The sequence below is a fragment of the Hyla sarda genome, chromosome 5 (assembly GCF_029499605.1).
Source record: "Hyla sarda isolate aHylSar1 chromosome 5, aHylSar1.hap1, whole genome shotgun sequence".
Taxonomy (NCBI): domain Eukaryota; kingdom Metazoa; phylum Chordata; class Amphibia; order Anura; family Hylidae; genus Hyla; species Hyla sarda.
The window spans coordinates 262,833,068-262,856,899 of NC_079193.1; the positions used below are offsets into that span (position 1 = coordinate 262,833,068).

Here is a 23,832-nt window from a genome sequence, read left to right on the forward strand (position 1 = left end):
CCCTAGTGGCGGCTACTGGTAGCGCCGCTCATCATATGCAGGGGATTTGAAGTCCTGTTTCAGCAAAACAGGTATTTCATAGAGTTTTGGAACTACAGTATTATCCCCCTTAAGATGGCAGCCGACATATCAGGTCTGACAGTGGAGACAGGTGCAGCACATACATCCCCTGCAACCCCCACTGAAAACAATCCTTCATGCAAACATGGGGATGGAGCTGACAGGGCAGAAGCATCTGCTGGTGGATGAAATACAAAACAGTACTGATAGATATGAAACAGATAGATGGACAGACAGACAGATAGATAAATAGATAGATAGACAGATACATTTTTAATGCAGGTTTTCGGTAAACATAGAATAATGTAACTGAATGTAGAATTAGAAAGCCCTATTTACATGTATGGAAATATATCTCCACTAGATTATTCTGTAGGTATGCTGAACATTTTCTGTTTAGCCGCATCCCCTATCTGTCATAAAATTTGCAAGGGAAAGTTGAATTCTGAAGCAAAAATGTATAGTAAAACCAAATTCTGGCTTTAGATTATTAGACAATGAAATCCCATGGGCGATGCTAAGGGTTCAGTTGGAATATATTTTTAGATTGTCTAGATATAACATTTCTTCTGACTAATTGTAGATTTCCGATGTTATCTTCCTCTGACATATAGCTTGTGCATTATGCTCTTTGCTTGGGATTTTATATGTGCACTGCCATGTACTTTGCAGAGTCTGCTTTACACATTGCATTCTGTCTTTCCACATTGTGTAATGCCTTTTCTACACGTTGCCTATCCATGTCCCACTGTCTTCACATACATAGACAGACAGTCTTGACTATATAAGCATTGTTACATGATTTGCTGTCTCATTATAAGGCACATGATACAATTGCAGGCTTAGCTTTAACAATGTTAGGCTTTACAAGGCTGCAGCACCCAATGAGGCTCTGATTTGCAGGCTCAATTGCATGGGAATTGGCTGAGGCTGCTAGTGGTGTTGTGAAGAAAAAAAAATAAAAAGACACATTAGCGTCGCCTTCTCCCAGGGAGCTGCAGCTGCTGCTCCTCCTCCAGCATCACCATTCACTGACTGGACTATTACACAGACTTCTTACCTTCTCCATACAACCCTTATGCATCGCTTGCTGTTATCATAGGAGCTCACACCGGTCCAAGAGGAAGCTGTATCCATACCAACTCTCCAGTCGCCTCATTCCATGCAGGATTAGCCAGGCATTGGCTTCATCATTGGTTTACATTGGCTGATACGCTGCGTCCAGCAGGTAGGACTGTGTATTATTGCTCATTGTATAGACACTTGTCCTAGCTGCTCGTGTTATAATGCAGGCAAAGATTTCAGCACCTGTCGCTGTCCACTACTGCTAATTCATGTAGAAAGATAGCCGGCATTGCTAGACCCGGCTCTGCGAACTCTACCTAGACTCTCATAATTGGATTCTAGGAGATATTAACAATATTGCAAGACCTAGAAACATACAGTACTTGCTGTGCTGGTGCATTTAAAAGGATATATATATATATATATATATATATATATATGACTCATAATCAATGCTGAAGTACCCTATAGGTATGCAACCACTTGGCAATAGTAAACCACACTAAATACCACCTAGTATAATGGATGATAAAACTGCATACACTTCTTTAAAATAAGCTGTGGTTTTACCTTGCAGTGTCTATTCAGTTCTATTTACAGCACGTATATACATACATTTCCGGTGCGTTTTTATTGCGGTTTCCATTATACAATTATTATTATTATTTTTTTTATCCAGTTCTTAAGCCCCTGTGGAGTTGCAAAGAAAAGTAGTTATACATGTTATGCAGTTTTACAATGTGGTGGCAGTTCTGGTCACATATGCAAATGAAATTAAATGCAAACAACCCACCTAAACAACATGTTGAAAAGGATATGCAGCAGTATTTAAAAACTGCAAAGGCAGTAGAGAACTACACATTCAAACTAATCAACATCATTACAAATAATTTTATTCTTTGTCATCCAAGGTATTAAAACCATAACATGTGAATACAGCCTATAGCTGTTCTTACCAGTTCTGTTATATGATCTGTAAATGCACAAGTGTTGTGCACTAAGCTATGGTAGGAACAGAGTTTGTAGGGATGTGTGCTCTGCAGTATGATGCCACCAATTTCCCTATCTGGTGTATTTACAGTTTATGGTTTTTTTTCTGCACGACCATAGGAGGCTATAGGTTTCCTAATAACATTATATGTATGTTCGGCCTAGGCAATGAAGCATTTCAGTTTTACTGCAGGGGAGAAAATAATTATGAACATTGTTCTACAGTCCAAGTATCACCGAACCTGTGATGTTGGGTTACCCTGCTGCAGGCATGTATTCCTTGGTATGTTTTGTCCTGTGGCAACAATTGGATAATGTCAAGATCTTAGAACTGAACCCAAAAGGATTGTATAGCTGTAGGGCAGGAAGAATTCCTCATACATGTGTGACTGTAATGTTACGCATGCAATAAAGTTGCTTGTCCCTTAGGTATTTTAATCATTGTGACTGCTGGAGCTGCCTGCCGTATTCTAGTAGAAATATATGTTATGATCGCATATATGCTACATATAGACATTTTGCCTAGGCTGAAATTGATAGATCTGCTTCAATTGACTATGTGGTGGATAGATAGATAGACTGCATAAGATATTTACAGATTGGTCTGCATGGCTATGGATCCACAACTCATCACTTAATGAATTTCCTCTACTGGTTTATTGTTGTTCATTGCATGTCTGGTGGTGAATGAGTGTTTTTCACCTTTATTATCATAAATCACCTTACCGTATCTAACAAACAAATAAGGGTAACTACAGCTACAAAGGGGGTGAAGCAGTGTCAAACTGAAGTTGATTGGAGCTGATACCAACTGTAGACAGAGTGTGGCAATGGAGATCCCTGTGTGATCTCAACCATTAAAACAGAAGCTTCTTTAAAGGGGTACTCCACCGCCCAGTTCAGTGTTAGGTGTCACGTGATATAAAAAAAAGACCACTCATCAGTAATTATATCATCACTGCAAGGCAAACTCCAGACCCCTGTTGGATACTTAATGGGGTACTCAACTTCCCCAGCGTTTGGAACATTTTGTTCCGAATGGTGGGTCCCTGTTGTGGGGTTCGTGATGTCACGGCCACATCCCCTTGTGCCATCACACCACACCCCCTCAATGCAAGTCTATGGGAGGGGGCTTGGCGGCCGCCACGCTCCCTCCCAAAGACTTGCATTGAGGGGGCATGACGTGACATCAAGAGGGGCATGGTCGTGACGTCATGACCCCCGCAGCCCGCACCCAGCGTTCGGAACAAAATGTTCCAAACGCTGGGGAAGTGGAGTATCCAACAGGGGTTTGGAGTTTGCCTTGCAGTGATGATATAATTACTGATGAGTGGTCTTTTTTTTATATCACGTGACACCTAACACTGAACATTCCTCTATTAACAATGACAATGATATTAGTCATGTGCAAACTCAGCAAGACAGTTCTGCAAACATACTTAAGGCTGTGACCATGGGGAGTGCCGACATGTTTTATAGGTCAATTATAAGGCTATATGCTATATCTAGCCATCCAGATGAAATTGTGTTATTATATTTGCTTTGGATATGTTTTAATTTGATTAGAATGTGATCTATCTACTGTATCTATCTATCTATGTTTCTTTAGTGCACCTCTTGTGAACCGCTTGGCTTACTTAAACCTTATTCTCCTGTTTTGTTTGGAATCTATTTCTTCCTTTCAGCTGCACTGAAGTTAGGACATTGACCCAAGGTCACACACTGCAGGTCTTATGGAAATTGGATCTTGAGCTTGATTGTATAGACTGAATTTTTATTTTTAATGCTTGATCAAATTAGACAGTCTACATATCTCAATTGTTTGTTGGAAAAGATGTTCTGGGCTGTTAAAAATCAGATATTTTGGTTAAATAAATCGTTGCTCTTTTGTAAACATAGACCTTTTCATAATTCCATAATTATGGAATAATTTCCTATTTTTAATGGCTCTATGGAATGCAATTTGCTGTGGTGCAGCTTATAGAGAGTAACACATGGATGGGTGGTCTATTTTTCTTTATGTATATAAGAAAGCCTGAACAATTAGCAATATTATAACAAACACTGCTTCTTAAAGGAATATTACCATTAACATAATCAGGTTCCTTTTTCTTTTTTTGAATGATGTGAAAAAATCATATATTCATTTGAAATTTATTAGCAAATGTGTAGTTTTTCATTGTAAGAGGTCCCCTAGTTTCCATTACCTTTGGTTTAATTGTTGCCATTAGCTACGTCTTCCTGTAGGACACATTTTGGCAGAACAAGCATGCCCAGATTCTCTTCATTAAATCTATAGAGGCTCTGCATAGCTGCTCGAGAATTGCTTCACTGTCTTAAAATGTTACTGTCAAGCAGACATGTCAAAAGTTGTTGATCGCAGTGGGTCTCACTCCTGAAACCCGCTGCTATCGTAAGTTATTAGCTGGGGAAATGGGTGACACTGTGTACTCCTCCGTGGCTAGCCGAGAGCTCCATATATGTATCTACTTAGAAAACTATACAGAAAAATAGATGGATTGCTCAGCCAGCCAGGGAGTGGAGCACAATGCCGCCTACTTCCCCAGCTAATAACTCATAATTGCCGCGGGTCTCAGGAGTAAGACCCAATGCGATCAACAACTTTTGACATGTTTGATCAACATGTCAGAAGTTGTTTTTAACCCCTTAATGATGCAGGGTATTTTCCATTTTTGCATTTTCATTTTTTCCTCATCACCTTCTAAAAATCATAACGCTTATAATTTTGCACCTAAAAATCCATATTATGGCTTATTTTTTGCGCCACCAATTCTACTTTGCTGTGACATTAGTCATTTTACCTTATAACTTTTTTATTTTTACGCATATGGGGAAGTATGAGGGCTCATTTTTTTGCATCGTCATCTGACGTTTTTATTGGTATCAATTTTGTTTTGATCGGACTTTTTGATTGCTTTTTATTCACTTTTTTATGGTATAACAAGTTACAATATACAAAATGCGCTATTTTGGACTTTGGATTTTTTTTACGCCATAGACCGTGCAGTATAATTACCATTATATTTTTATAGTTCGGACATTTACGCACGCGGCAATATCACATATGTTTATTTTTATTTACACTGTTTTATTTATTTTTTATTGGGAAAAGGGGGGTGATTCGGACTTTTATTATGGAAGGGGTTAAATGATCTTTATTAACACTTTATTTTCATAATAATAACACTGCACACACTGATCTTCTACACAGATCACTGCCAGGCAACAGCCGGGTATTGATCAGTGTTATCGTCGCTTGACTGCTCCTGCCTGGATCTCAGGCATGGAGCAGTCATTCGGCGATCGGACAGCGAAGAGGCAGGTAGGGACCCTCCAGCTGTTCAGCAAGCTGTTCAGGACACCGCGATTTCATCGCGGCGGTCCCGAACAGCTCCACTGAGTTAACCGGCAAAGTTTATTTTCACTTTAGACGCGGCGATCAACTTTGATAGTCGCATCTGAAGGGTTAATACCAGGCATCACCACGATCGGTGATGTCCGGTATTAGCCGCGGTCCCCGGCTGTTGATGGCTGCTGGGACCGACGGGATATGATGAGGGGTCAGCGCGTGACCCCGCGTTCTATCGCGTGAGACCGCTCATGACGTATGCATAGGTCATGTAGCAGGAAGGGGTTAATGACAGTAATGCTTTAAATACACAGTATTTAAGTCTGCAAAGTAATCTGAGTTTTATCTGTTAAGTAAATAGTAGAGGGGTCTTATGCTGATTGTATGTTAAACTGCATGGATATAGAATCAGGGGGAGATTAATCAAGACCTTTGCTGAGGAAAATTCCACCAGTTGCCCATAGCAACCAATTGGATTGCTTCTTTTATTTTTCAGAGACCTTTTCAAAAATGAAAGAAGAGATCTAATTGGTTGCTATGGGCAAATGGTTGACTTTTCCTCTGTGCAAGTTTTGATAAATCTCCCCCTCAGTGTCTACATGGCCAAAGTATTCTGAAGCCCTGGTCAGAGAATGTACTGTGTCTGTTCCCTGTTGAGGTTCACAATTGTCCAGCTGAACACGCCGGTCGTGAGCGCTCTCCGCTTATGTCCCCGCTGCCAGCGGGGCTGTTGCGCGTTCCCCCGCCTACTTGGGCATGCGCGTGCCAGAGCTCTTTCCTTTAAAGGGCCTGTGCTCAATTAATCAAGCATCTACACCTTTACCCTGTCCTTAAATATCAGCTCCTCCCTTGTTTCCATGCCGGATCTTTGGTTACCTTGTGCCATAGTGAAAGTCTGTACCCTGTTAATGTGTACCTGTTACTTGCTACCTTACCTACCCTGCACCTGTGTTACCTGCCCTAACCTACTGCCATCTTGCCACGTCCTGCCAGTCTCCTTGTGTGCCACGCCACCTCCCAGCTACCTGTGTGGACGAGTCGTGCCAGGAGTAGTGACCTGGGTGCCGCCTGCCGCAGCAAGTCCATCCCACTTTGTGGTGGGCTTTGGTGAAAACCAGCGGCACCTTAGACTCCGTTCCCTGGCATGGCTCACGTCATCATCCACACAGGCCCAGAGGATCCACCACCTGCCGTGACCCGGTACAGCAATCTAGTTTCGCTATCTTGTGCTCACACACACTCCTGGGCCAATTCCATAGGAAACCAAGTATGTATTTTTAAACTGCCAAAGGAAATTGATATATCCAAAGGTAACCAATACCATCCCAAATGTTTATATACATTAGATTTAGCCATACAGCTTATAAGAGCAGATATGCATGAATATTGTCATAGTTGCAAAGATTTGGTAGTTGGCCTGAATGGCCCAAATGTATTAAAATGTTAGCTTGTCTTAGACTCCTTTACTGTAAATACCGGTTGAAGTAGTTAGAAAAGTGTCTAAAATGCATAATAAAAATGGCATGGATATTATTACTTCCAGTTTAGGCAATTCCCAGTTATAGTTACATTTTGGGACATTTCTTTAATCTATCTCTGTCCCATTTGCTTAGTATTAGTGGAAGGGAGTTAACCCATTAATCAAGTTTGGATAGATAAGTCTATACTGAGTAGAGTATTTGCTTAACCAGCTTTCATTATTCTAATGATATATCAATTTGTATTGTATATGTGTGAGGAGTGCGTAATGAAAAGGAGAGATATCATCCATCTTACAGCATTTGTTGCACGCAGACTCATGGAGAGATCAGAGTGAGTCTCGTCTTCATAATTGCCTGAGTGCAGCCAAGTATAATATGCACGGATATGCCTGTCCATCAAATCTATAAGGCTAATGTGTCTGTAATGAATTGTCGGCTAAAGATTGTTTAAATTGTACATTTTTCATAGCAATATACTGTAGTACTCTATTCTGGGGGTCAGTATGATCACAGTGATACCAAATCCATATACTTTCTGTTAATTAATTTTACAAAATAAAACATTTATAAACATATTTTTTTTTTTTTGTGTTGTAATAGGCTTTTTATGTTTTTTGTGTTCTTTTTTTTTGTCTGGGGCACATACAATGATAAAGATGGCAGTTCTGGTCAATTGCTTACATGGTTCATTGTGAGGGATGAATTATGTGATAATTAAAAAAACTGGGCTTGGTCAGCTTCTGTAATGCTTATTTTATTTATTTATATTGTTAAACTTTTAATATTTTTTTTTACCCCAAACACTTTAAACATTTTATTAATCTTTTTATTTATTTATTTATTTAATTTTTTTAACATTTGTTTTGGTCCCACCAGGAGACTTTCCCATGTGAATGTTTGACCACTTGCCCAATACACTGCAATATTCCTTTGCTGCAGTGTTTTATGCCTGATGATGTTATCCTATTAATCCTCTAGCAGCATCTAATAAGAGTAAGATGGCAGACTTTTTTTTTTTTTTTTAAGAAATAGTTTTACTTTTTCTGGATAAGGTTTCCACCTGTTTTTTTTTTCTAGCAGTTTTTGGAAAACTGCCACTGCATTTTTTGAGCCAAAGCCAGAAATGTATTCAAAAGGAATTGGAAATATAAAGGAAGGACTTACACTTCTCCTCCCTTATGGATCCACTTCTAAATTTGGCTCAAAAACTGCAGTGGCAGATATCCAAAAACTGCCAGAAAAAAAAACAAGTGGAAACCTAGCCTTAACCTAAATTTGCTCCATGTGTCTCCCATGCCATACATTTTAATTTGGTTAAAGAAAGCTGCAAATAAAAATAAAAACCTTTTAAAATATACCGTATTGTAAGATGTAATTGTAAGTGTAGTCATGATTTTTTTTTGTTTCTGCATAAATCAATAGTAAATGTGAAACCCTTCTTACATATCTTATTAAAGAAAAGTAGCTTTTTTTAAAAGCTTCTAGCAGTCTGTAATACCATGTTCCTTGTCTGAAGGCTCTCTGTAAATGTTTAGAATCCTTTGTCAACTTGACCTCATAGACATCGCTGTGTTTGTGATCCCCATTACATGGTTTCCACATATGGAGACAATTTTGTGTGCCTCTGTTGTCTAATGTGTCTCACAAAGGCACACAGGAGTTGTATTCTCTTGGGTTGTTTAAGGGAAAAGGTTTTGGTTTGATTAAACAAATGCTTCATAATTGCTGTTAGTTACTCGTACTTTTAGGTCAGTGACTATTGTAAGCTCGTTTCACAATATTATAAGGGAATCTAACAACCCTAATATAGAAAAACCTTCAACATTATATTAGTATTTTATATTGCAGATAATAGACTCTTGACATAACCTACTTTAAGAAGCTAAATGTAGTTTAGGCAACAAGGCTTGTAGCTTTTTTACTTAAAAGGGTACTCCGGTGGAAAACATTATTTTTATTTTTTTAAATCAACTGGTGCCAGGAAGTTAAACAATTTTGTAAATTACTTCTATTAAAAAATCTTAATCCTTCCAGTACTTATTAGCTGCTGAATACTACAGAGGAAATTCTTTTCATTTTGGAACACAGAGCTCTCTGCTGAGTCACGAGCACAGTGCTCTCCGCTGACATCTCTGTCCATTTTAAGAACTGTCCAGAGTAGGAGAAAATTTCCATAGAAAACATATGCTGCTCTGGACAGTTCCAAAAATAGGTTTTCCACTGGAGTACCCCTTTAAAAGGGTACTCAGTTCTTAGACATCTTATACCCTATCCACAGGATAGGAGATAAGCGTCTGATCATGGAGAATCCAGACGCTCCCCCCCAACCCAATCTCCTGCCCAGCCCCCCGGTAATCCGCATGCAAAGACCGTTCTCCGCTCTGTGACGGATTACTGGCGACCACAGACCGAAGTGGTGGCCGACACTCCCCACCATATATCTTTATGGGAGATACAGAGATATGTGAACACTGCATCTCCATCTCTCCCGTAGAAATGAATGGAGGGGGAATAAAGACCGCAACTGTTCCAAAGCCTAGAACGTTGGGGTGCAGAGTGGGAGATCATTGGCGTCCCAGCAGTAGTACTCCCCTGTGGATAGGGAAAAAGATGTCTAGGAGCGAAGTATCCATTTAATCCTCAAACATCTATTTTATTAATAAAAGCTATGCTAAGTCCCTAAGAGATTTAGAAAATGAAAAAAAAAAGAAATGGTAGTAAAATAGGTAATAAAAGTTTTATATATATATATATATATATATATATATATATATATATATATATATATATTACTTTATTCTAATAATGTGCTTTAATTAAGTCTTTGAAATAGTGGATACAAAATAAAAAAAAATGCCATTTTGTAATATTGGCAGCTTCAGTTTCTGCGCAGTGCCCTTTTTGTTGTAGAAATTACACCTTATCTTCATTCTGTAGATCCATACGATTAAAATCATACCCAACTTATATAGGTTTTATATTGTTTCACTTCTGTTAAAAAATGTAATCTTTTTGCATGAAAATTTGTATATTTAAAATTGTCCTCTTTCAACCCCTGTTTTAACTGTTTTATTTTTCCGTATACAGGGATGTTTGAGGGCTGATTTTTTGCGCCATGATCTCTAGTTTTTATCTGTACTATTTTTGTTTTAATAGGACTTTTTGATCGCTTTAATTTTTTTACATTTATTAGGTATACAAATTGACCAAAAATAGTTTTTTACATGTACGCCATTGACCGTGTGGATTAATTAACATTATATTTTTATAGTTTGGACATTTATAGACATGGTGATGTGCATACGTTTCTGTTTATTTTTGTTTACATTTTTTTATAAATGGGAAAAGAGGGGTAATTCAAACTTTTATTAGGGAAGGGGTTAATTCACATTTATTAACTTATTGTTTTACATTTTCTACACTTTTTTTGTCCTCATAGGGGACTATTACATGCGATCCTAGGATTGCATACACTGTTCAATGCAATGCCATAGCATAGCATTGATCAGTGTCATTGGTGCTCGATTACTCCAGCTTGCCATGGCTGGATGGAGCATCAGATCACTGATTGGATGGGGAGGAGGCAGGTGAGGGCCATCCCGCCGTCCTCTCAGCTGATCAGGACACCGTGGTTTTACCACGGTGGTCCCGATTAGCTGCGCTTAGCTGCCGGGACTGTTTTTTTTATTTTAGATGCTGGAATCAACTTTGATGGTGGCGTCTAAGGGGTTGATGCTGGGCATCACCACAATCAGTGATGTCCGGCATTAGACACGGGTCCCCGCCAGCACCACCCCACTATGATGCGATATAAGGACTCCAGAGTCAAGTCCAGTCAGCACCAGTTGTAAATAAGTCTTCAAATAACTTTATTATTCTTCATTGTCATTCACGCATCATTGTCTTTATTTTCAAAGGTCTCTGCAGTAGCTTTGAATATTTGATGGGTTTGCTTTTGATCCTTTTTTTTAATCTCTGTCCAATTTATTTTTGTGCCATTTCAAGTCAGAATTTTCGTGCGATTTTGAACAAAATCAGACATACCTGGAGAAGTTCCACAGTAAAGAAGCATGAAACAACCAGGTGATATGAGGAACATAGAGCTAGCAGTTTCAGCTCATATGGCAGGAATGTTAGAACAAGTTATTAGAAATCAATTTTAATGTTATAAGCAGTCAGGTAATTACCAGTGTGTTAACTCATGTGATCATACAATTATCATCTACCAATAGCAATATGCACACATGCCATCCATCTAAACACCATAAAGAACCAAGCATATTGTCCTCAATATGCCACTGGATGTCACTGATTATAATGGCAAGAGAATGAAATGATAAATCTGATAAAAATAAGCTGAAAAAAAAGTTGGCCAGGGTAGCATAAATATACCAAAAGCCACAAAGGCTTATATTTGACTGTGACTTTTTAACACACTTACACCATCACTATTGATAACACAGTAACACACTGAAAACCAATGGTGTCTTTTTACATAACAATACAGGGTACATTTACATGGGCAGGGTTTACAGTGAGTTTACCGCTTCAAGTTTGAGCTGTGGCAAATTTTCCGCTGCAGCTCATACTCCCAGCGGGAAACTCTCTGTAAACTCCCGCTTACACTTACACAAAATAAAGGGTATAACACTACATATACACACACGTATACTGCCCCCCACCCCCCCAATAAAAATGAAAAACATCTCATACGGCAGTGTTTCCAAAAGGGAGCCTCCAGCTGTTGCAAGACAACAACTCCCAGCATTGCTGGACAGCCACTGACTGTCCAGGCATGCTGGGAGTTTAGCAATAGCTGGAGGCACCCTGTTTGGGAATCACTGGCCTAAAATATTTTATTTAGTATTTTGTATTGTAAGACCGTATTCACACGGTACAATTTCCACTCATTTGCTCCAATTCCGTTTCCGCTTTTGAGGACTTTGTGCTTAATGGGTGCAGAATCTAAGCGGAAATTCTGCAGAAGTGTGATTGGGAGTGTGGACTCCCATAGGAGTGTATTAAGCTTTCATTTGAGGAGGAAATTCTGCTGTGTGAATAGGGCCAAACTCTTGCATCTGGGTCTGCCCCTATGCAAATCCATAATTTAGGCCTGAAACTTCTGACACCTGTTGCAATCTGTCTATTAATGCAGGTACTACAGCTCCCAGCATTGAGCAGAGTTTGCTCCATGTTGGGAGCAGTAGTACCTGCAGTTAAGGACAGATCACAGCGGGTGTCACTCCTGATACCCGCTGTGATCCTCCTGTATAATGTATAGATGCGGGCGGCCGCTCTTCTATGGTCCCCTGCACTGATATATATATATATATATATATATATATATATACACATATTCATATTTCCCACAGAGAGTTGTGATTGGCTGAAACCATTTGGCAATCACAGCTCACTGCGGGAAATATGAATAGGTGTATATATATATACGGCAGTGCAGGGGACCATAGAAGAGCGGCCAGCTGCATTTATACATTATACAGGAAGATAGCAATAGTCCCAGGGCGATCTGTCAGTTAGTACAGATACTACTACTCCCATCATGGAACAGTGTGTTTGTTCACTGCTGGGGAATAGTAGTACTGCCTAAAAAATGTAAAAAAAAAAAAAGGGAAAAACACACACACACTACATTTTTATTATTGTCTGCTACATTTTTAGTGCCCTGCCCGCACACATAAATTGATCCCTGTTTAAAAATTTATAAAAATGTTGTTACAAAAAAGATAAATTTCATTAAATACAATATTTTCCATCACTACTGTATCTTTTTTTTTATTTTATTTTTTTAATGGTACCTTATGAAATTTTAATAAAAAATCTATCTCCATCACTTTTTTGGATCGATAAAAAACAAAAAAGAATAAAAACTGCCAGCAAAAACGCCAAAGTTAGACCAACATGGCATTTTACTTGGCGTTTTTTCACTTCCATAGACTTCTATGGGAGGAAAACACCACGATTTCTGTGCAAAAAACGCCAAACTAGGTTTTATAGGGCATTTTGGAAAACCAGCCTCTGAGCCCAAAATAGCTGAAAAACACCAAAAGGATTTAAAAAAAAAAAAATGCCAAACTGAAAAACGGCAAGTGGATCTGGCATTTTGGCAGTTTACTATTAACTTGCAGCTAACATCTGGACAATGCGTTTTTTCGCTGAAAAAATACTGTGCGGCAAAATTTGTGGTTTTTACAGCGTTTTTGCTAGAAAATCCTCAGTGGAATTCAAGCCTCATTCCAACAATGACATTTCCCTAGACTTTAATATAACACATTTTTAGATTTACAAATTGCCACTTTTAATACCTATTTTACTGCCTATTATTTGTTTTAGTTTTTTTCTGTGTGTGAACACAGCCTCAAAAGTGTTTAACCAGGCATCTCATCTTTTTTTTCTCCCAATAAAGAAGAAGGAAGCAATTATAGAAATCTCTTTTCCTATGTGGTAAGGTACATGAACACATTACTTTCTAGCATATTCCCCAAAGGAGAATGTGTGTAGGCGTAATTTCACTGATTTATAACACTTATTACAAAAACATAATGGAATAATAAACATCCGTAGTACAACAAGTATATTGGCTGCTTCTTTGTTTTACAAATTTACCCCCCAACCACTGAAAGTAGAAAAATCCCCTAATGGTACTAGTAGTAGTAGTACATACATCGCTGACTAGAATAGATGTCACCTAAAATTTTAATTTTATTAGATATTTATTAATTTTGTTTTCCAACAAAAAATCCATAGTGATACAAATCGAGAATGTACAATAGTGACTAAAATAAACAAAGAACAATTAGCAAGAAGAACAAGGGCTTATTACTTATCAATATAGATATATGAGGATGGTGCTGGAGCTATAATAACATAGCTCATGCTACGGAGCGAGGAGCAGGCTGGCCTCCAACACACCACCCGGAATCCTCTGTCGTCATCAGCGCGCACCCTCCTTACTTTCAGCTTCTTCTAAGCTGAATGCGGATTGGGCTGTTTTTGGCGAATCGGATGCCGTGATGGGCGCATGCGCAGTTGGTCCTCGCTCCGGAGGATCATCTGCGCATGTGCCATAGTGATGTCAGCAACGAGCCTCAAGCGCTGGAGAATTGTTAACCCTAACCTGGCCATAGGTAAGTCCCGGAGTGCTGGACAGCTCCTGAAGGTTTGCTATGGCAGTGTTTCCCAACCAGGGTGCCTCCAGCGGTTGCGAAACTACAACTCCCAGCATGCCCAGACACCCGAAGGCTTCCATTCCAAACCTTCCATTATTTTTTATCATCTGTATGCTACAAAGGAAATTTTTTACTTTTTGAATTTCTTTTTTGTGTTGTGCACAGAGCTCTCTGCTGACACCTCTGTGCATGTCAGGAACTGTCCAGAGCAGCATATGTTTGCTATGGGGATTTTCTCCTGCTCTGGACAGTTCCTGATACAGGCATCATGTGTCAGCAGAGAGCACTGTGGACAACACAAAAGAAATAAAAAAAATTAAGATTTTCCTCTGTAGCAAACAGCTGCTAAAAAGTACTGAAATAATTAAGATTTTTTAATAGAAGTAAAAAATAGTCAATAAATATCATTTAACACCTCCCCTAATAAAATTTTGAATCACCCCCCTTTACCCATAAAAAAAACCTGTGTAAATAAAAATAAACATATGTGGTATCGCCACGTGCGGAACTGTCAGAATTATACAAATATATCATTAATTAAACCACATGGTCAATGGCGCACGCGCAAAAAAATATTCCAAAGTCCAAAATAGTGCATTTTTGGTCACTTTTCATATCATTAAAAAATAAATAAAAGTCCGATCAATACAAAAATGGTACCACTAAAAACTTCAGATCACGGTGCAAAAAATGAGCCCTCATACCGCCCCAGACACGGAAAAATTAAAAAGTTATAGGGGTCAGAAGATAACGTATACATTTTCCTGCATGTAGTTATGATTTTTTCCAGAAGTACGACAAAATCAAACCTACATAAGTAGGGTACAATTTTAATTGTATGGACCTACAGAATAAATAGAAGGTGTCATTTTTACAGAAAAATTTACTGTGTAGAAACGGAAGCCGCCAAAAGTTACAAAATGGCGTTTTTTTTTCCAATTTTGTCTCACAATGATTTTTTCCCCATTTGCCGTAGATATTTGGGTAAAATGGCTGACGTCATTACAAAGTAGAATTGGTGGCGCAAAAGATAAGCCATCAAATGGATTTTTAGGTGCAAAATTGAAAGAGTTATGATTTTTTAATGGTAAGGAGGAAAAAACGAAAATGCAAAAATGGAAAAACCCTGGGTCCTTAAGGGGTTAAAGGGGATGACCACATTTTAATAAAGTATTGGAAGACCACAGTAATAATCATAATAAGACACTAATAATGATACCCTTTACTGTTGACCTCCTCCAATGTGTGTGTGCTTTTCGCCAAGAAGGGCAGGCACGTTGAATAAGGCAGAATGATGTGTATAGTCACGTGCTTCTCTAGATGATGCCATGTATGAATGGGTCTACAGTGAGGGGTTTTATTATTAGTGTCTTATTATGATTATTACTGTAGTCTCCCCATACATTGTTCAAAGATGGACAACCCTTTTAAGTACAGTTAAAGTTTGCAAAATCGAGAGATGTAGCTCTGAAGGATTGACGTAGGCTGTCATCCCATCAGTGTTGGAGACTTCAAAAGGAAAAATATCAGCATGTGACGGACCATTTGCACACATATGAGCAGACTTTTACCTATTCATACGAATGATTCTGGCATAAGGGGAACAAACAAGTCACCATGGAATTGCTTTCCCTAACTAAACCTATGAGAACCTATGCTTTTTTGGCCAACAAAACTCTCTCCTATAAACACAAAGGGGGAGATTTATCAAAATCTGTCTAGAGGAAAAGTTGCTGAGTTGCCCATAGCAACCAATCCGATTGCTTCTTTCATTTTGCAGAGGCCTTGTTAGAAATGAAAGAAGCGATCTGATTGGTTGCTATGGGCAACTCAGCAACTTTTCCTCTGGACAGGTTTTGATAAATCTCCCCCAAACTCTCTATCTATGTTTCAGTGGTATGCAATATAACTAATCCTTCATTCTGCATCCATATACAATAGCTTTCCGGCTAATTCCACCAAAATCTATGAATCTGGCCAACATTTACCTTATCTGTCTGAACAGTGTAATAAATCACTGGGGAGGGTGATAGCCAAATTAGCCCTTGAATGCATAATTGCTACATACAATGGCACTACAAATCTGTCTTTTAGAAGCTTCATTTTATTTATGTGGAATAGAAAAAGTACATCTTTTTATTGGGAACAGCAATCGAATGTGTGTGATTTTCTAATGTAACGGTAAAAGAAGAACTGAATCCTGCACTCACCGCGTCCACCGCTACAGAAAATGAGGCTTCATGGAGGAGTGAAGACAATTGACAGGGGCTCAGAGGCAACGACCGGTGGTTTCGTGCTAATGAGCACTTCTTCCGGCCTCCTCTCGGAGGCCGGAAGAAGTGCTCATTAGCACGAAACCACCGGTCGTTGCCTCTGAGCCCCCCGTCAATTGTTTTCACACCTCCACGAAGTGAGCGGCACACACATTGGTTCTCTTTTTTTTTTTTTACATTTTAAGTTGTTTATTTATTGTTTTTAAATTAACTATAGTTTAATATACTTAACTGCTGTTAAGGGGAACCTGTGATCAGTTTTATGCTGTTGGGGGCAGCATAAAACTGGTGCAGGCATCACAATTCAGGACACTATGAGTCTGAGACACTCCGACATTTAGAGTAATCCTAGTTTAAACACCCCCGAGTAAGTAGTCCTCAGGTTGGGTCCTAGCGGGGCGGGTGACGTATCTCTCCTTATACCAGTAGTCTCCAAACTGTGGACCTCCAGCTGTTGTAGTCTCCAAACTATGGACCTCCAGCTGTTGCAAAACTACAACTTCCAGCATGTTAGAGAGCCTTTGGCTGTCCTGGGATGCTGAGAGTTGTAGTTTTGCAACAGCTGAAGTTCCACAGTTTGGAGACCTAGGCCCTATACACTCACGCAGTACAAGATGATGGGAAGCCCTCACCAATCTCTGTGCAAATAAAACCTTTTTTTAATTTCAGTGCAGCATAGATACAGAGTATTGCTGGAGATAAGGATATGATGGCTGCAAAACAGGTTACAGCTGCTGCAGGTGACCTCACTCTTCATCAGACCATACCCATGCTGTATACAGGATTTGGACAGTAACAGTATGCTGGTAATATGTATGGGGATGGTAGTTCCTCCTTATATACTGGTGTTATTTGGTAACTGTATGACTTATTTACAGGTATACAGTATTATCATACATGGAAAATGTACTTTCTTATATCAAATGTGTGCAGGTAATGTTTCTCCTGGAGAGAGCTGAAACCTTCCCTGTACACTTTGATGTAATAAAAAACAGTGGTCCCTCAGGTTACAATATTAATTGGTTCCAGGATGACCATTGTATGTTGAAACCATTGTATGTTGAGACCATAACTCTATGGAAACCTGGTAATTGGTTCTGAAGCCACCAAAATGTCATCCAAAAATAGTAAAAGTGAGGATTAAAGAAAATAAGTAGATAACTAATAGAGATAAAGTAAGTGCTTACATATAAAAGTAAGAAAGATCTGCTAGGAGCTGTAAATCACTGTCTATGTAGAGGACAGGATCTTATTCCTAGTCCTGTACAGTACACAGTTTCCTAAAAAAGTAATGGAGCCACCCTTACCTGGTGTCCAAAGGAGCAGCTAACTGTGTACAGAACATGTAATACCTCCCTGTACTGTAGGGGGCGCTACCAGACACCAGTCAGTGCATGCACTTCAATAATACAGGTAAAGAGTAGTAGAGAACATGTAGTACCTCCCTGTACTGCAGGGGGCACTACCAGAAAGGCAGTCAGTGCATGCGCTTCAGTGATACAGGTAAAGAGTACATAACATGTAATACCTCCCTGTACTGTAGGGGGCGCTACCAGAAACCAGTCAGTACATACACTTCAGTAATACAGGTGTTTTACCAGTGAATGTCCATTCTGATTAGTCAGATCTTCCAGCCATTGACATGTTTCACAGATCCAGACTGTCCGTAGCGTTGTATGTTGAGTCTGGTTTCAAGTTACAATGGTCCAGAAAAGATCCTTTGCAAGTTGAGGGATTACTGTATACTTTATTCACGATATTATCTGGAGTGCTGCAGTGGACTTGCTTTTGGATCCTTATTGGGACATTGGACCCTGTCCCTCACAGACTGCCTGCACCCTCTTTTGCTTGGTGGCTTCTACCTAGAATGTGCTTGCTTGTTTGGTTTATATATATATATATATATATATATATATATATATATATATATACATTTATTATTCATTATTATTAAGTCTGTTGTGTTGCATACTCAAAGTCAAAGTGCGCAACAAGTCAAAGTGCACAGCATCAAGCCCGACCACAATGGAACAGGAGCCTGGCAAATCAAAGGCCAAGCTTCCCTTTTGGGCTGTAGTGTGTACAGCCTGTGTAGCGGCTACAAACACTGTCTTGTATGTTGCGACTGAGTTGTTTAACTTCAGTGCGCAGACACAAGATAGCTCTCTTACGGGAGCCTGGCAAAATCAAATGCCAGGTTTTCCTTTGACCGTCAGCTGCCACAGTGCTGCAATGCTGTGGGGCTGGTATGAAATTATTTCCAGGGCTGCCTTTTATCCCCAGCCTGGCCCTGCACCCAGGCATGCTGCACGTACTAGCAGAGCACCCCCTCTGTCTGGTGAAAACCAGACCTGTTGAGGGACATGGTTAAAAGTGGACCACCAGACCTGCTGATAAGCACATGAGGGTGAGAAGTGGACTGGAGCAGACATGTTGATGAACACACCAAGGCCAGGAGGCAAATCATCTATCTATACATCGCACCATGGGCGGGTGGTCGCTCTTCTGCGCAATCCTGCACTATGTTCTGCGCTGTGAAGTTCTCACATCACAAATTCATATTTCCTGCAGAGAGCTGTGATTGGTCAGATTGTTCCAGCCAGTTAAAATTCTCTGTGGGAAATATGAATAATAGGTGCATATTAATATACTTATTATTCATATTTCCCGCAGGAAAATATTGCGGCAGGATCGCGGCAGTGTATTTATATATACACGACAGTGCAGGGGACCATAGAAGAGCGACGCATCTATACATTATACATCATATTTCCTGCAGAGAGCTGTGATTGGTCAGATTGTTCCAGCCAGTTAAAATTCTCTGTGGGAAATATGAATAATAGGTGCATATATATATATATATATATATATATATATATATATATATATATACTTATTATTCATATTTCCATATTCAAATATTGCGGCAGGATCGCGGCAGTGTATTTATATATACACGACAGTGCAGGGGACCATAGAAGAGCGACGCATCTATACATTATACAGGATGACACCCGCTGTGGTCTTTCCATTACTGCAGGTACTACTGCTCCCAACATGGAGCACACTCTGCTCCATGCTGGGAGCTGTAGTACCTGCATTAATAGACAAATTGCAGTGAGTGTCACTTCTGACACCTGTTGCGATCTGTATATAAATGCAGGTACTACAGCTCCCAGCATGGAGCAGAGTGTGCTCCATGTTGGGAGCAGTAGTATCTCCAGTTAAAGCGCAACTGTCACAGATTTTAACCCCCATAAACTAGCCCAGGATGACAAAGTTGTTAGAAATTACAGTTCAAGCATACCTTTTGCTGCTTCCTAGAAGCTTTAATCTGGCTAAAAAATGCTTTTTATGAAATTCAGCAACAGTCGGATATCCCCTGTATGTCAGCGCTGGGACCGCTGTGTGATTGACACACAGGTTCCAGCGCATAGGCCCCTTGTTCTTATGTGATGGTAGCGAGTTTTCTACTGTAAAATATTAAACAGTGTCCGTTCTCTTGTGCACAGCGGTAATGCGATGCAGGCAGCCAGCTTTCACAGCAAGCGCTCGTTCCGCATTGGCGGCATAATGCAGTAGTGGAATGAGCTGGCACACGCATCGCATCACCGCTGTGCACTCTAGGAAGACAGGAGAATGGGCGGCCGGCTCATTCCGCTACTGCATTACGCCACGCATAGGGCCTTAGGGACTGAGCGCTTGCTGTGGCCGCCCGCATCGCATAACTTCTGGGCACAGGAGAACGGGCACTGTTTATGCGCCACCTGCATATAAAAAGAATAAGGGGCTTATGCGCTGGGACCTGTGTGTCAATCACACAGGGTTACCAGCGCTGACATACAGGGGATATCTGACTGTTGCTGACTTTCATAAAAAGCATTTTTAACCTGATTAAAGCTGCTAGAAAGCAGCAAAAGGTATGCTTGAACTGTCATTTTAACAACTTTGTCATCCTAGGGTTTATGGTGGTTAAAATCTGCTTTAAGGAAAGATCGCCCGGGTGTCACTTCTTACACCTGTTGCGATCCTCCTGTATAATGTATAGATGCGGCCGGCCGCTCTTCTATGGTCCCCTGCACTGACGTATTTATACACATATTCATATTTCCCACAGAGAGTTGTGATTGGCCAGATGTTCAAGCCAATCACAACTCTCTGTGGGAAATATGAATATGTGTATATATACGTCAGTGCAGGGGACCATAGAAGAGCTACACATTATACAGTAGGATCCCAACGGGTGTCAGAAGTGACACTCGGGGTGATCTTTCCTTAAAGCGCAACTGTCACGGATTTTAACCCCATAAACTAGCCCCAGAATTTTGTTAAAATTACTGTTCAAGCATACCTTTTGCTGCTTTCTAGCAGCTTTAATCAGGTTAAAAAAATGCTTTTTATTAAAGTCAGCAACAGTCAGATATCCTCAGTATGTCAGCGCTGGGACCACTGTATGATTGACACACAGGTGCATAGGCCCCTTATTCTTCTTATATGCAGGTGGCGCAATCCTGTGTCCAGTAGTGTTGCGATGCAGGCAGCCACAGCAAGCGCTCGGTCCCTAAGGCTCTATGCGTGGCATAATGCAGTAGGAGAATGAGCCGGACGCTCATTCTCCTGTCTTCCTAGAGTGCACAGCGGTAATGTGATGTACACGGCCAGCTCATTCCGCTACTAAATTTAGGCTTCCCATGGATTACAAGTGCTTGCTGTGAGAACTGGTCGTCCACATCGCCGCTGTGCACAGGAGAACGGACACTGTTTATTCTTTTACAGTAGAAAACTCACCACCCACATATAAGAATAAGGCCCCAGTGCTGACATACAGGGGATATCCAACTGTTGTTGACTTTCATAAAAAGCATTATTTTGCCCAATTAGTTTATGGGGTTTAAAATCCATGACAGTTATGTTTTAACTACAGGTACTACTGCTCCCAACATGGAGCACACTCTGCTCCATGCTGGGAGCTGTAGTACCTGCATTAATAGACAGATTGCAACACGTGTCAGAAGTGACACTCGCTGTGATCTGTCTAAAATAGTGGAAAAAGTTAAAACACACACACTTCATTAAATACATTATTAAAATACATTACTAATAAAAAGTTTTAAAAAATGAATTCTAAAAAATATATTATTTTTACATTTAAATGGCCCCTTTCTACATTTTTATTATTGTCGGCTACATTTTTAGGTCCCTGCCGCCCACATAAATTGGTCTTGGTCTAAATTGTGTTTTTATGGGTTTTTGAGTTGCTTTGATAATCATGTAACATAATATTAATAAAGTTTTTGGATTTGATGGTATTGGAGTATATTCTTTTTGGTAGCAAGTGTAGGTTTATATATGTATACATAAATTGGTCCGTTTAAAAATTTATAAAAAATTTGTTATAGAAAATAAAAATTTCCTTAACTACATTTGTTTTTACTGCAAAAACTCAATGGAATCTTCACCTTAGAGTAATAACAAAATAAAGTGAAAGAATAAATTAGTTATTTTGAATCGAGTGGAAATTCGGATTCGGTCAGAATCAAATTTTTCATAAAATTCGGAACGAATTCGGATTCGTCCAATTCGATTCACTCATCTCTAGTATTGAGGCCACAATAGGCACAGTAATGGCGCACTTGCATCGTCAAATGTTATATATATTTTTCACACCAGGATGTATTATGTGCACTATGTGTATTATGTTGCATGCAAAAATCATTAAATAGGTAGAGCCGTGAAAAAGGGGCAGGTCAAAGGGCGGAGACAATGGGCGGAGCCATGGGCAACAAAATTAGTTTTCGCCTAGGGCGGCAAAAGTCCTTGCACCGTGATCTTGCACGCAGCACCCCAGTTAAAATCAGGCCCCGGAGCATGTTCGCTCCGGGTCTGATTACCGGCGACTACGGGGCAGGCGGCGTGTGACGTCACGCCTCCGCCCCCATGTGACATCACACTCCGCCCCTTAATGCAAGCCTAATCAGACCCGGAGCGAACATGCTCCGGAAACTGATTTAACTGGGGTGCTGCGTGAAAGATCACGTGGGTCCCCAGCGGCGGGACCCCTTCGATCAGGCATCTTATCCCCTATCCCTTGGATAGGGGATAAGATGTCTAAGTGCCGGAGTACCCCTTTAATGATGTAGCAGCAGGAAGGGAAGGGAAATATTATTCTTCTTCTGCTCCAACTCCTTTACACTTGCTGTCAACAGGACCTAACAAGGAGAGAGAAGGATTGTGTAGCTTAGATGTGGATGTGCCTGGCGTCATACACAAGCTATCTCTATCAGATGAGATGAGAAAATCCTTCAAAATCTTCTCCATATAATTTTTTTTATGTAACACTTAGATTTCTGCCATCTGTGATCAATAAATTAAGTTATTTATCTAAGATCCTGGGAATGACCTTGTTTGCAGATGCGACTTCCTCAGTGGAACCACCTTGTTAGCTGAAGTATCAGTCTCAGTACCAGAAATTCACGCTACTTACCATTTATTTCTGGTAATTTATAAAGAATCCTGTATGACTTTGCAGTTTGTTCAGAAAGATATGCCAGAAGTGACAGCCTGATTGGAAAATGCATTTTATATAAATAGTGCTGTTATTCTTTCTCTGAGACATGTTGCCATGGCTACCAACAGGATGGTATATTAATTCCAGACATTTTCTACTAAACAAAATGTTACGTATTTTTGGCTGTACAAGAAAAAAGTTTGATTTGATAAATTTGGGCCCATTTCTATTGTCTTTTTCATTGTTACGCTAATGTTCTTAACCCCTTAACCCCTTAAGGACCGGGGTTTTTTCCGTTTTTGCATTTTCGTTTTTTGCTCCTTGCCTTTAAAAAATCATAACTCTTTCAATTTTGCACCTAAAAATCCATATGATGGCTTATTTTTTGCGCCACCAATTCTAATTTGTAATGACGTCAGTCATTTTGCCCAAAAATCTACGGTGAAACGGAAAAAAAAATCATTGTGCGACAAAATTGAAAAAAAAACGCAGTTTTGTAACTTTTGGGGGCTTCCGTTTCTACGTAGTACATTTTTCGGTAAAAATGACACCTTATCTTTATTCTGTAGGTCCATACGATTAAAATGATACCCTACTTATATAGATTTGATTTTTTAAGACTTCTGGAAAAAATCATAACTACATGCAGGAAAATTAATACGTTTAAAATTGTCATCTTCTGACCCCTATAACTTTTTTATTTTTCCGTGTATGGGGCGGTATGAGGGCTCATTTTTTGCGCCGTGATCTGAAGTTTTTAACGGTACAATTTTTGCATTGATAGGACTTATTGATCGCTTTTTATTCATTTTTAAATGATATAAAAAGTGACCAAAAAAGCACTATTTTGGACTTTGGAATTTTTTTGCGCGCACGCCATTGACCGAGCGGTTTAATT

The 23,832-nt window shown here is 39.7% G+C and overlaps 1 protein-coding gene across 4 annotated transcripts in view; it reads left to right on the top strand.

Moving 5' to 3' along the window:
• Positions 1-1,056: 1,056 nt before the first annotated feature.
• The window catches only part of DLGAP1 (DLG associated protein 1), a 668,048-nt gene continuing 645,272 nt past the window's right edge, over positions 1,057-23,832 (top strand). For all 4 annotated transcript variants that reach the window (XM_056521639.1, XM_056521637.1, XM_056521640.1 and 1 more), the window contains exon 1: positions 1,057-1,288. The gene's annotated coding sequence lies outside the window, so the exon portion shown is untranslated. The remainder of the gene's footprint in view (positions 1,289-23,832) is intronic.